This window comes from Gigantopelta aegis, chromosome 5 (assembly GCF_016097555.1).
Source record: "Gigantopelta aegis isolate Gae_Host chromosome 5, Gae_host_genome, whole genome shotgun sequence".
Taxonomy (NCBI): domain Eukaryota; kingdom Metazoa; phylum Mollusca; class Gastropoda; order Neomphalida; family Peltospiridae; genus Gigantopelta; species Gigantopelta aegis.
This window is the reverse complement of record NC_054703.1, coordinates 8,948,202-8,963,027: the sequence shown is the minus strand read 5'-3', so window position 1 is coordinate 8,963,027 and position 14,826 is coordinate 8,948,202. Positions and strand designations below refer to the sequence as shown.

The 14,826-nt window shown below is 38.3% G+C and overlaps 1 long non-coding RNA gene across 1 annotated transcript; it reads right to left on the bottom strand.

Annotated features, from left to right (window-relative positions):
* Positions 1-470: 470 nt before the first annotated feature.
* On the bottom strand, positions 471-11,947 carry LOC121372898. The gene is made up of 2 exons (XR_005958023.1): positions 11,903-11,947; positions 471-767 (listed from the first exon to the last, which is right to left on the bottom strand). It is a non-coding gene; the product is annotated as an uncharacterized LOC121372898 (long non-coding RNA).
* Between the last annotated feature and the right edge of the window lie 2,879 nt (positions 11,948-14,826).

Here is a 14,826-nt window from a genome sequence, read left to right as displayed (position 1 = left end):
AATATAATATATAATATAATATATAATATATTATAATACATAATATATAATATAATATATAATATAATATAATATAATATATAATCTATATCTATAATTTTAGGAAATAAAATAACAGTTAACCTAGAGCAAATATTAGAATGGTCAGAAACACGTTTAATATACAGCCAATAACATTGTATGCATAACACTTATTTGATACGTATTTACACTCGTTAAAACGTGTCCCTTAGTCGATAACATCTTAAAAATTGCAGCAAACTCAGGAATTTCCCTTTAACTTAAGAAAATTACAAAATACGTTACCATAAAAAAGAAAGAAATGTTTTATTTAACGACGCACTCAACACATTGTATGTACGGTTATGTCGTCAAACCCGACTAATTGGATGAGGACGATAATGTTCAAGATATAGAAGTGACAGATGGAAAAGATATAGGAAAGAAAGAAAGGACAACAGAAGAAATTGGAGCTTATCGATTTTATTTTTGCAATAGTAAACAATGCGTACGTGTGACCGATACATTGTGTTCGACGTCATGGATTGCCGTGTTTGGCGTCATGGATTGCCGTGTTCGGCGTCATGGATTGCATTGTTCGGCGTCATGGATTGCCGTGTTCGGCTTCTGCCCGTGTAGCACGGGTCTTCCAGATCACTGCAGTGGGGAGACGTGAGAGACGCCATCTTGGATATCATACCGGAAAAAGACATCGCGTCTATCAGTCAGATGAAAGACTTCTGTGACTGGATTGTAGGCTTTGTGGACTGAAACGAAAGACAAATTTATAAAAGCTTGCTCAGATGATATTATGATAGGGTCAGTGCTTTTCAGTTTGGCGTGTTCGGTTCTCAACGGATGTTTGAAGGTCGAATTCATTGGCTACCGAGTGGGTCGATGAAACGTTCATCTGCGACTACTTTGAAGAAAGAACTGTGTTATGGTTGTCTCTACTTCCTTTAAAAAACGTTGGCAATATAAAAAACAAAACGTGAGAACGTTCCGAATTGTTCGCACGGAGGAGGAGTTTAATAACATTCCGCATTGTGTGCACGGAGAAGGAGTTTAATAACATTCCGCATTGTGTGCACGGAGGAGGAGTTTAATAACATTCCGCATTGTGTGCACGGAGAAGGAGTTTAATAACATTCCGCATTGTGTGCACGGAGGAGGAGTTTAATAACATTCCGCATTGTGTGCACGGAGGAGGAGTTTAATAACATTCCGCATTGTGTGCACGGAGGAGGAGTTTAATAACATTCCGTATTGTGTGCACTGACGAGTTTAATAACATTCCGCATTGTGTGCATGGAGTTGAGTTTAATAACATTCCGCATTGTGTGCACGGAGGAGTTTAATAACATTCCGCATTGTGTGCACGGAGGAGGAGTTTAATAACATTCCGCATTGTGCGCACGGAGGAGGAGTTTAATAACATTCCGCATTGTGTGCACTGAGGAGGTGTGCACTGAGGAGGAGTTTAATAACATTCCGCATTGTGTGCACGGAGGAGGAGTTTAATAACATTCCGCACTGTGTGCACGGAGGAGGAGTTTAATAACATTCCGCATTGTGTGCACGGAGGAGAAGTTTAATAACATTCCGCATTGTGTGCACTGAGGAGTTTAATAACATTCCGCATTGTGTGCACGGAGGAGGAGTTTAATAACATTCCGCATTGTGTGCACTGACGAGTTTAATAACATTCCGCATTGTGTGCACGGAGGAGGAGTTTAATAACATTCCGCATTGTGCGCACGGAGGAGTTTAATAACATTCCGCATTGTGTGCACGGAGGAGGAGTTTAATAACATTCCGCATTGTGCGCACGGAGGAGGAGTTTAATAACATTCCGCATTGTGTGCACTGAGGAGGTGTGCACTGAGGAGGAGTTTAATAACATTCCGCATTGTGTGCACGGAGGAGGAGTTTAATAACATTCCGCACTGTGTGCACGGAGGAGGAGTTTAATAACATTCCGCATTGTGTGCACGGAGGAGTTTAATAACATTCCGCATTGTGTGCACTGAGGAGTTTAATAACATTCCGCATTGTGTGCACGGAGGAGGAGTTTAATAACATTCCGCATTGTGTGCACTGACGAGTTTAATAACATTCCGCATTGTGTGCACGGAGGAGGAGTTTAATAACATTCCGCATTGTGCGCACGGAGGAGGAGTTTAATAACATTCCGCATTGTGTGCACGGAGGAGTTTAATAACATTCCGCATTGTGTGCACGGAGGAGGAGTTTAATAACATTCCGCATTGTGTGCACGGAGGAGGAGTTTAATAACATTCCGCATTGGTGCACGGAGGAGGAGTTTAATAACATTCCGCATTGTGTGCACTGAGGAGGAGTTTAATAACATTCCGCATTGGTGCACGGAGGAGGAGTTTAATAACATTCCGCATTGTGTGCACGGAGGAGGAGTTTAATAACATTCCGCATTGTGCCGAGTTTATGGGACATGCACTTCTTGTTGTGATGCTACGCAGAGACGCCGTGATGCTACGCAGAGACGCCATGTGTTTATGTTGCAACGCAATTGGATACTCCCTTTGTTCATGGCCAAACAGACAAAGACAGAGTGAAAACGTAACAAACAGTGGCGTGACAGAAACCCAGTTTAAGCAGTGTAAACAAACAAAAGCGGTAGAGAGGAAGATAATAGAAAACCTAAATGACATGGCAACGTATCTTCTTAGCTAAAACTACATTGGGGTCTCTCCTGTTATCTATGATCTCGATATATTTCTTTTAGCTGGTATTTCCTTGCTTACCCTGCTATATGCAGACGACACAGCCCTCCTAGCAACGACCCCACATGATTTATAACATACCCTCAACATGTTTCACAATTATTGTAATAAATGGAAGCTTAAAATCAATATCAACAAGACAAACACATTACTTTTCAATGGCACAACCAACAATTACAACAAAACTTTTACCTCGGAAATAAGGTTCTCGAAAACGTTAAAGAATATTACTACTTTGGTTTAACTTTTAATAAATAAAACAAGTTCAACACACAGCAAGACAACTTTTATTCCAACAAGCTACAAAAGCAATGTATTTCATTTTATCTAAATCTAAAGATAAAAAATCTATCAACAGAATGTAAGTTAAAATTGTTTCACGCAATGGTATTACCTATTTTGCTGTATGGATGCAAATTATGGGGTTATGAAAACACTGACATTATTGAAAACATACATGCATTTCCTGAGACGCCTGCTTCCAGTTTAAAAAGGTACACCGATATTTGAGTTATACGAACTAGGACATAGATTAAACTAATTATTCGACAACGAATTATAAATTTCTGGGCCACAATTGTATCAGGAAAACAAACAAAACTATTATTTCTATTGCACGCATTTATGTTACAGGACTCGTCCGTAAACTGACACAGCTACACTTGGATTCAACATATCAAACAATTATTTAACAACATAGTATGACCGATATATGGTTGTCTCGAAGATTTTCAACAACAAAAAAACCTCTTGAATATATCAAATTGAGGCAGCATGACCAGTACCTTCAAACGTGGAACAATAACAATGCATCATCGTTTATAGGAAAAAATTATACAATTTTTAAAAATCGGTTAATTTTTTTTAAATACCTCACCATAATACCTGAAAAATTATGGATCATTATTCTTAAATTCAGAACATCAGATCATTATATCCCGATTGAAGTACGACGATGGAATAATATACTAGTAGAAAATAGCTTATGCACACTTTGTGATTCTAACGATATTGGTGATGAATATCATTATCTACTCATTTGTGCCTTCTTTACCAAGTCTAAAAAAAACTCCTAAAACTATATTATTGTGTGAACCCCAGTACCCTAAAATTTAAAGAATTAATTAAGAATTAATAAAACAGGTGGTCCCAAGAAAAGTCAGCAAATTAAAGAAATTAATCATAAATTTAAAAGCCCGTAGCTATTTGTATCAATATATAGCACATCACTCCAATATGCCTTAATATAGCACATATCCCGATTTTAATCAATCTATATATATTAGTACATGTATAACAAATTATATAAATGAACTTCAATTATTCTACTATACCCAATATTATTGACTTATTGTACCGGGCATATATGTATTTATATAATTTAACTATTCATATACTATATTATTTACTGTGTAATGTTCTCCTGTAAACCCTGTCCTCTCTTGTCACTTATTATATTATGTAATTGTTCATGTTTCCCCATATGCCGTTGCCTAACGGCCTGGGTGTAATACAGTTCTGTTCTGAAGGATAACTAAAGCTTTTGAAATTCTCGGCGAGTCTCCCGTACAGAATTTTGAAGTGGGGACTGTTCTTTCTAGTGAACCTTCTACCATTTCAACTGGTAACTTTACTTCTCAGCCAAAAAATGAGAAAATTGGGAGTAAACTTAGACGATTCCCGTTCACCGCTACGATAAGCGAACATCAACTTGGGTAGATGGTTATCCCAATCTGTCCGAGCCTTTGGCACATACAAACTAAGCATGGCTGCCACGGTTCTATTCATGCGTTCCACAAGACCGTTAGACCGAGGGTAATATGCAATTGTTCACCTTTTTCTAATACCGAGAAGTTTACACATTTCATGGAATATTTTGAATCAAAATTAGCACCCTGATCCGAATGTAATGTGGAACTCCATATCAACAAATTAACTCCATCGACTAGTTTACTTGCCACCGTCACCGCCTCCTGGTCATGGATAGCATAGGCTTCGGCCCATTTCGTGTAAAAGTCCTGAACTACCATAATCCATCTATTACCTCTATCGGTAACATGCCACGGTCCTGGATGATCGACAGCTATTCTTCGAAAGGGAAAACTGGATATATCGGTCATCATGCCCGGTCTATTGCTACGCGACTGGAACTTACATTTTAATATCACTAACCCAGCCGGGCCACTAATAACGTGCTTCAATCTTAGAAATCATCCGACTAATCCCGTTATGTCCACCGTCTGCAATGTTTTCGTGCAATCCCTCTAAAATGTTATTTTTAGCACTGTCTGTCCCTTTACCCTCATCTAGTGATCGAACGAGAAATCCATCATGAATTTCGTAGAGGGGAATAGTCTAGTAACTATTTCTTACACATAATGGAGCCGATACTCCGTAGGGGTAGATACCCATTGTTTTTAAGGAATGTAGAGTTAGGCACTCTGTCATAGATTTAGTGGCCCTTGTAGATTTAGTGACCCTTATTTCTCTAAATATGGATTATAAATGACAATTACATTAATTTGGAATACCAAAACTCGCTATTGTATCACCCAAAACATTCTAATTGAACCACGATTGAGGGAATCCCATGGTAACCAGTGAGCAGCTTCTGTTTTAACAATTGGAACTCTTATGAGGAGTCTAAAACGTACGACAAAACCGAGTATTGTTGAGGCTATATATAATATATAATATATATAATATATATAATATATATAATATAATATATATATATATATATATATATATATAATATATAATATATAATATATATATATATATATATATATATATTATATATTATATAATATATAATATATATTATATATATAATATATACTCTTCAAAAGAAGAAACGCAAAACCACATTGTCGTAACATTTGGAGAATTGATTTAATTATTGAATGGTGAGTCCGATAATTACCAAATGTTGCAGGATTGTTCACTATTCACTCTAGTCCATTGTGAGTAAGTGATAGGACACACCACCAAGGTCAAGGTCATCTGGAGTCAATACCGGGTGTGGCCTCCGCGTGTGTTGACAACTGCCTGGCACCGCCTGCCCATTGAAGCAACCAGAGTACGGATGACGTCCCGGGGGATGGTGGCCCACTCGGCCTGCAAGGCTGCTGCCAGCTCGGGCAGGGTCTGGGGCTGTGGTTGTCGCTGTCGGACGCGTCGGTCCAACTCGTCCCATAGATGCTCAATTGGGTTCAAATCCGGTGATGTCGATGGCCAAGGAGGGACATTAATGTTGTTGTTCTGTAGGAAAGCCGTTGTGAGACGTGCTGTGTGAGGCCTGGCGTTGTCATGTTGGAACACTGCGTTGGCGTTGGCCATAACTGGAACGATGTGTGGCCGGAGGATCTGGTCAATGTAGCCCTGTGCATTCAGGTTGCCCTGCACGTGGACCAGGTCAGTTCTGCCAGTGTGTGAGATGGCTGCCCACACCATGACACTACCCCCGCCGAATCTGTCCACTTCCTGCACGCAGTTTGCCTCATAACGTTCACCACGACGCCTATATACGCGACATCTTCCATCATGACGTCGGAGCAGAAATCGGGACTCGTCACAGAACCACACCTGTCTCCATCGCAGTTGAGGCCATTGTCGATGAATCTGGCACCACTGCAGTCGAGTCGACGGTGTTGTGGTGTTAAGATGACACCTCGAACTGGACGTCTGGCACGAATTCCTACCTCACGTAGGCGGTTCCGTACGGTCTGGTCGGATATCCTGCGCAAACCTGGTATTGCTGCGGCTGTGGAGGTGGCAGTAGTCAATCGTTCCCGAAGGTGGCGTACCCGGATGTAGCGGTCATGCCCGGGGGTAGTGACCCGTGGTCGACCGGATCTAGGGAGGTCACGTGTTGATCCATGTTGCTGGTAACGGTCCCACAGTCTGGAGATGGTGCTTGGGGACACATGGAATGCCCTGGCAACGGCCGTTCTGGATTCGCCTGCGTCTAGTCGGCCGATGGCATTGTTTCTCTGCGGTTCACTGAGACGTGGCATGTCCTGGATTGTCAACTGTCGGCCAGATACAGAGGCCAGGCAAGCGAACACCCTGCAATTTTATACTGTCGGGTGTTCATGTTGCACGTGCAGACAACGCACGTGCAGTGGTGACATGGTTTGCACGTGGCTGCGTTTTTGCGAATATTCACATTTTGGAACTTTATTGTACAGTAACTGCGTTGTATCGAATGTAACCGTGGGAATGTGTTTGGGACATGCAATGACCTTATATTCACAAAGCATGAACCGGTAGGAAACATAAAATCGGAGTTATAACCCATTTGTACCCTTTTGCGTTTCTTTTTTTGAAGAGTATATAATATATAATATATATATATATATATATAATATATAATATATAATATATACATTATATACATTATATACATTATATACATATACATATACATATATATATATATATATATATATATATATATATATTACGGCAGTCGTGTAAAGTACCTTTGAATTTTATATACAGTGCACGACCGCTGTGTATAGAGATTTTAAAATAATTTAAAATATATTATTTCTTGAAAAAAAAAAAAGAAAAAAAAAAAAGGCGAATATGCCGAAATAAATAAAACTCACCCATTTGTGTCTATTATGTTTTTTTTTTTTTTTTTTTTTTTACTCATTTGTTTTTCTTTTATTTTTGTATCATTGCGTGTGTGTTTGTTATTTTGTGCAGGAATTTTAGCAAGGGGGGGGGGGGGTCTAGACTGAGGTGAGTAACGTTTACAGGGGGCGACACGTTACTCCTGACAATTATCGGGGAAAATTTGCTTGACCAGGGGATTGAGCAAGCGATACTTATTATTTATTTGTTGGGAGTAGGAGTAGGGAGCGAGGGTTATTTTGTTTAATTTGTTGCCGTTTTTTGTTTGTTGTTGGGGTTTTCTTTTGTGGGTTTTTTATTTTATTTTTTTATTATTTTTTTTGTTTTTTTGTTGTTTGTGTTTTTTCGGGGGGGGGGGGGGGGGCGATGCGGATCTTCGTACACAATACCACTGCCGACGCATGTGCAGGGATTTTAGCATGGCGAGGGGGTCTACACCGAGGCGAGCAAAGTTTACGGAGAGGGGTCGAGACATGTTCCCCCGAAAAATGTGTTACAAAACAATTTGTGCGAGGAGATGAGTATGCCTGGACCGACAAAAAAAAATTGTGACAATAATTTTTGCTCAATACACAACATAATAGCATGCGTTACTAGAACATGAATTCGTGTCTATTTTTTTTTACTAGTGCGCTGATTGCAATGTGTCAATAACATTTAACTCATTGACCTCATTAATGTAAATCGGATTTGCAGTCATCATATTCCGAACTTAATATGGCTTGTGCCCTAGGCTTGTGCCCTATCCCGTAATAATATATATATATAGATATAAATATATATATATATATAATATATATATATATATATATATATATATATTATATATATATATATATATATATAATATATATAATATATACACACATATACACACATTATCTGCAGGTATTTAAAAATAGATGTTTCTCAACCATACCGTTACTATATGGATAGTGATTGGTCACCACTTCGAGTGTAGTTGGTGACACATGCAATTTGCTTCCAGTTGTTTACGATTAAACGGCCTGCTATATGTAATACAGTTCGTGGCTAATATATAATTTAAAATAATAATACTTCTGAGAATGCAGCCATATTTAAGTCACTAACCGTACCGATCTGCGAACCTAGCTAAACTGTTAGTACAGTTGCCGAATCATAGTTATTAATTATGCTTATCTGTAACAATAATGGCACATTGACGGTTCGAAAACGGATAACACGTTTCCTTCCAACTGCTTCCAGTTCCAAGCCCCCGCTTGTTACTTTGTGTACTGTCTGTAGTTGGTGTGTGTTATCTTTCTCAGAAAATCTCTCAGCAGCTGATGTTGTATTTATTTATTTATTTATTTATTTATATGTATGCATTCATTCATTCATTCATTCATATTGTTATTATTAGTAGGAGTCGTGTGGCTGACGTGAATGTGCAGTCTAAGATTACGTTACACTTTTCTCACATAAGTAACGACGAACTCATTTCCACATGTGAAAAAACGACAAGCCTCTGGCTGAAAATTCAGTGTTTGACTTTTCTGACATAAGCGACGTTGAACATTTTCAACACGTGAAAAAGTGGAACAGGAAGCAGATTCTTTATCAGCCACTAAATCTACAAGAGTTGCCATACCGCAGACTGATGAAGAAATTTCGTCATTTGGACAAAAACAAGTGTATATATTTTGCTTCAAGGGGAAATCGATCCCACTGTTCCCACTCTATATTGCTATAGATGGCAATATTGTCTCCTATCATGAATGTCCGACAGATGTGTAATCTCGGCGGTGTCGGAATGTATAACAGCGACTGGCTTAATGTGGAGTATTCGTGAACACTTTTGTCTTTCGGCATTCGGCATTATATGATTCCATCTAGACAGCTAAACATATTCCAGGTAAGAAGAATATCGTGAGTGAAAGGTCATCTCGACTACATGAATATGATAACACATTGTGGCTGAATAACTACAGCAGTGACTATTGATCCATCACATGACAATGGATTCCTTGTTCTTACAGGACCGGTGGTTTCAGACCTTCAGCGAAATCAAGATGTACAAACAGTCGGCGTATGCCACAAATACTAAAAAAAACCTAATTCATCAATGTTAAAAGCATATTTAAGATGTCTCCATTTCGGTCTGACCGCAATGCCATCCAGCAAGTTAACAGTACTAAGATATATGGTGTTCCTAGCTCGTTCTCTTAATGCTAGCAGTATACAAGGTTATCTCAACGTGGTCAAGAAAACCTCCAGCTCAAAGATTACCCATCGCACCGCATATACGTTATGCCATTCAACAGCAACTAGACTTCACAATTCCGTTAATGTGGTCTTTTGGTGCGTTTGTAGTAGCCTTTTCCACATTATTTTGCAGATCTACTTTGTTACCGGATAAAGTCCCACAGTACAGCTATGTACTCGTGAGGTGATGCGTGTTGAACATTGAGTAGTTCTCACCATTTCAAAACGATACAGTTCGGTCAGAACAGTAACCGTCCCACTGTACAAGCTGCAAGATTCTCCATTATTCCTCGTGTCCGCATTAGAGATATTACGAGGTGTTCAACTGGACATCCAGAGTGAACTAGCTTTTATTTTGGGATAACAATTAAAGAGTCATTGTCTGACTTACGACATGTTTATTAAATCACTTAAGGTGTGCTTACAAGCCAAGGTGTGCTTACAAGCCGAGGGTACAGCCCAAGCCAGTATAGCGGACATTCATTTCATAGAGGCGGCTGCACGTTCGCGTTCAAACTAGGGATGCCCCCGTTACTAATCAAGTTGCACGGCGACGGTATATGAAACGCGATACATTTCCATCAATAAAGACTTGCATTACAATATCCTCTAAAGCCAAGTTCATCGCTGCCTCATTTTCAATACAGTAGATCTGCGTTTGGGCGTTTTGGAGGAATCAAACGTAGTTTTATTATTAATGTGAACATTTAATGATTTTATTATCATTTAAAATTGACCATTTACCCCCCCCCCCCCCCCCCCCCCCCCCCCCCCCCCCCCCCCCCCAGTCAGCTCAAGGGTTAGCGCTCCATTCCTGAAAAATAATGCGTTAGAACAATAGAATGACGTCACAAATGTGACTTAATAACGATTCCCAACCTGAGTCACTGGTAGTTCAGCCTGGATAGGTTTGGGTAAATGAGTTTCTATCATTTTATAAACTATCGCAATGGTTTCATCTGCCTGTTGGCATACGCGCAACGATGACACCAAAACAGTGGCGACACCTATGCGCTCGCGTCGTTTACATGGCCTACGAGATATCGCATCCGCCTTTTGCGACTTTGCCCGGATCTATGTTTCATTTTGTTATTATACGATGATAACAATTCTATTACCTAGCAACTTGACCCTCCGGGTTTTTGAAATCCATAAGCCATGTTAAAGATACATGATCAGTTCTCAAAACAAATTTGTACCCTAACAAATAATGCTTGAAGTGTTTCGCCTCTTCTACGACTGCCAACAGCTCTCGCCTGGTTACACAATAATTCCTGTCGGCACGTTTGTCCTTGCTATCAAGCCAACACACAATCCATAAGACGTTGAAATGTCTCAGGGGCATTACAAAGTCCAAAGGGCATCACATTGAACTGAACGCTTTTTAAAAAGCGGTCTACCTGTACCTCCCAGTACCAAGAGGCTAGATCTAATGACGAAAACCAAATTGCATTGGATAAATGATCCAGGACATCTATTCTAGGCAACAGAATTTTACCGTTAAATCATTCAACTTCCGGTAAACGCAAAATAGCATTAATTGGAATTAACCCATCTTTATACGTTACCAATATCTGGCAACAACCGAATTGTCCCTTTCAAAACCCAATATTTGCCTCAACACAATCTTCGCCAACACACTCCCAATCTAACTTTGCTGCAAACAATTCGTGCTTAGCGGGTACAACACTGGTTTCTTTGGAAATGACATTAACATTCCACCATTTTTCATTTTATGAATTGGAACATTACCACACATTATAAAATACAATTTCTTAAGTCTTGTTACTCCCATTTCTATTAAGGAAATCTGCTCCTAAAATAGCCCAATGTTTGTATCGATGGACGATTTTCATTATCGACAGTCTTGTTTGGTATTTTTAAAAGTCATTATTGCCCTTTTTATTTGAATACTATCGGTTGTTTGAACCCCTGCTCATTCCCTATATCCATATCGACTTTAATATCGATTAACAGAGTGCGTTTCACAAGGTTTTGCCAAAATGTCCAAACATTCCGCAAATAAAAATAACCCTAACCCTAACACAAAATAAGGGGGGGGGGGGGGGGGACTGGGCTGATATTATACCGGAAAGCCGATATAAACTACAAAATTAAATAACAAACGATACGTTTTATAATGCTATATTTATTACAAACAGATATTATTTAATTGATCCAAGCTGTTTTATCTACTAAAATAAAGCCCTTCCCAACGTTATTACAATAACTAAAATTACCCTCCCAATTATTATAACACTTATACTTACGATCATATTGTTCCCAGATGAAAAGACAAACTGCCTTTACGAAACACCCCTTTTATAGCACAAAACAAACCACAAGAAAAGCATGGCCCTCCAAACAGCTTGGATCACACAAGATACAACGAGCACGTGCAGTTTCACGAAACTTCCAAACTGCCAGTAGAAACACACATATTGCTAGACTGTCCTAAAGGCAAAATTGCAATAAGCACTTGGCCCGTCTACAAGTGTATTGTTTATTACGCACACATCCTACGAAATTCCATGTGCCCTGAAAAATAAAGTGATTAGCAGATTAATATAATACTGTTGTTAGTGGGGAACATATATACAGTGGTCAGCTTAGTAGTTCTGTGGACGTTTGAGTTGTTTAACGACACTACTGGAACACATTGATTAATTAATCACAGGCTATTGGATGTCAAACATTTAGCAATTCTAACACGTAGTCATCAGATGAAACCCGCTACATTTGATCTAATACAGCGAGGAATCTTTTATATGAACTTTCCCACAGACAGGAAAGCACATATCACGGCCTTTAATCAATTGTGGTGCACTGGCTGGAACGAGATAAATAAAATAGTTGAACGAAATCACTGTGGTGATTTAATCCTGCGACGCCAGCACCACAGGCGAGCGTCCCACTCACTGACCTAAATTCCGCTCCCAAACATTACAATAGATGGCCAATTATCTTAGTTTCGTAATTTACAATAGATGGTCAATTATCTTAGTTTCGTAATTTGCAATAGATGGTCAATTATCTTAGTTTCGTAATTTGTCGTATTCTGACGATTCTAAACTTGAATTGAATGTGTACATTTCGCAATGCAAAGACGCCAGTGACTACGTCGTATCTGTTTTTCACAATTGTAAACATGTATGTGTTATTTGCCCTCATTGTACTTAGTCACTCTTTATAAGTGGCATTTTTATAGTGGGTTTTTTTATTATATTGCTATAATTGTCCTGTAGTACTTCATGCAATGAACCCGTATTTTGAATGCTCACTCGGCGAATTTGTCAATGATTACGGCTTTTACTATAATTATTGGAAAATCACATTTAATAACACGTCATCGAATGAATGGTTTCAAATATGCCCTAAGTTCAACCAGCAAACGTTTCGCTAACGTTCGGGAACTATTCGATTGGTTTCCAACGTGGCCATTTGGTTTAACGTGAAGCGCATACATGGCCTCAGATTACAGTTATCTTCCCATTTGGTTGTCCAAAATCCGGAAGTTTGACCGCGCAAGTAGTCTGCTGTTTGACTGTGATTATTTCATGGCAGACAGCTATGAAGTGGCAACTGTTTGACTGAAGTGACAGGGGATAGCATGTAGTTTGTAAACATGTGTAACTTGTTGACATTGAAGACTTGTTTTTGGTAATTCCGGCCCATGCAAAAGTAGTGCTTTTTGTGTAAAATGGGTGTACTCCGGCCTGGTTTAGAGGGTGTGTCTGTTTAAACCAATATGCTGGGAGAAAGAGCTGGACAACAGGGGTTGTCCTTTTCAGGGTATGTGTCCCCCATGCAGGCAAAGGTACATACAAAACTTCACGGGCCTGCTGATATTAATAAAAATGTTATAGCCACTAAGGCTATACAGAAACATATAGCGAAATTAATTGTGGTCTGAGGCCTGATATAGTTCACACATTACACCGGTTAAATTCTTGATTCTGATGAAAGTATTATAACCAGAGAGGTGAAATTACACAGACTGATTGTGCATACCACAAGGAATATGAAAACTAATTTATTTATTTTCTAAATATTTTATTAAATTAAAAAACATTTTTTTTGAATTTATTAAAAATTAAAATTAAAATTTTCAACTTTTAAATTTCAGTATCCTCCAAAATAGCATAAGATGACCTCTGATGTTACTACAGGTTGTTGCAATATTTTTTAACAGTTTTGAGCTAATAATTTGGTAAAAAAGAGCAAAAGTTGGATTTTGTTAGTCAATATTGAGATTTTAATTTTTTTTACATATATGAATTTTAATGAGTTTCTCAATTATTGCAATTGGACAGAAGATCTAAATATAATGAATATATCACAACTAAATGTAATTAAACACTTTAAATAAATAGTATACAGTTTTTAACAAGATTAAGTACTCTAATAATACATTTCACCTACATTTATGTAAATTACACACTTCAGTCATTTTTCAAAAATGGTCTTTTATCCTTAGAAAATCTAATAGGCTAATATTCTATGCTGTCTGAATGTATTTATTGTGTTCAGTAATCAGATGCTGGTATACTTGTCAAGTTTATTGCAGAAAATGTGCCAAAAAGGTTAACATTTGGCTTGTAATACATATGGCAGAATAATCCATAATGCATATTCAGTGGTCATTACTACAAACATCCTTCCAATCAAGAAATCCTACACTGAGGTATCCCAGACACTGGCACATGACTACACTTGTTAACAGTTATCACTGGAAACTGAAAAATATGGTGCAAGTACCTCTTGGTAGGATTTATATCAGCATTTTGTGACAAAATCTTCATTTTCAAAGTTGTCGTCAACAAAAAAAATATTATGGTGTATACCTAAGTGATATCTGTAGGGCATATTCATATTAATATGCATTTATATGGACTGTTTTGCCTTTTACAAAGTGGCTACATGTCTAATACAGTAAATGAAGTAGATTAAGTAAATACAGCAGGTCAAAATTGAATATGAGGCCTATCATGTCTAATTTTCCCTGAAATTAGTGTGTAAACATTTGTTGCAAATGGCCCCAATTTTGTGACTTTCACCATCCCTCTGACACATTTCTAATAATGTATCATGAATTCAGTCACCATATCTTTACTAAGCCTCCACTTATCATATCTAAAATGCAAAATTTTACAGTTTTAGATTTTTTTGTTTCTCAAAAATTTAAATTTAAGTT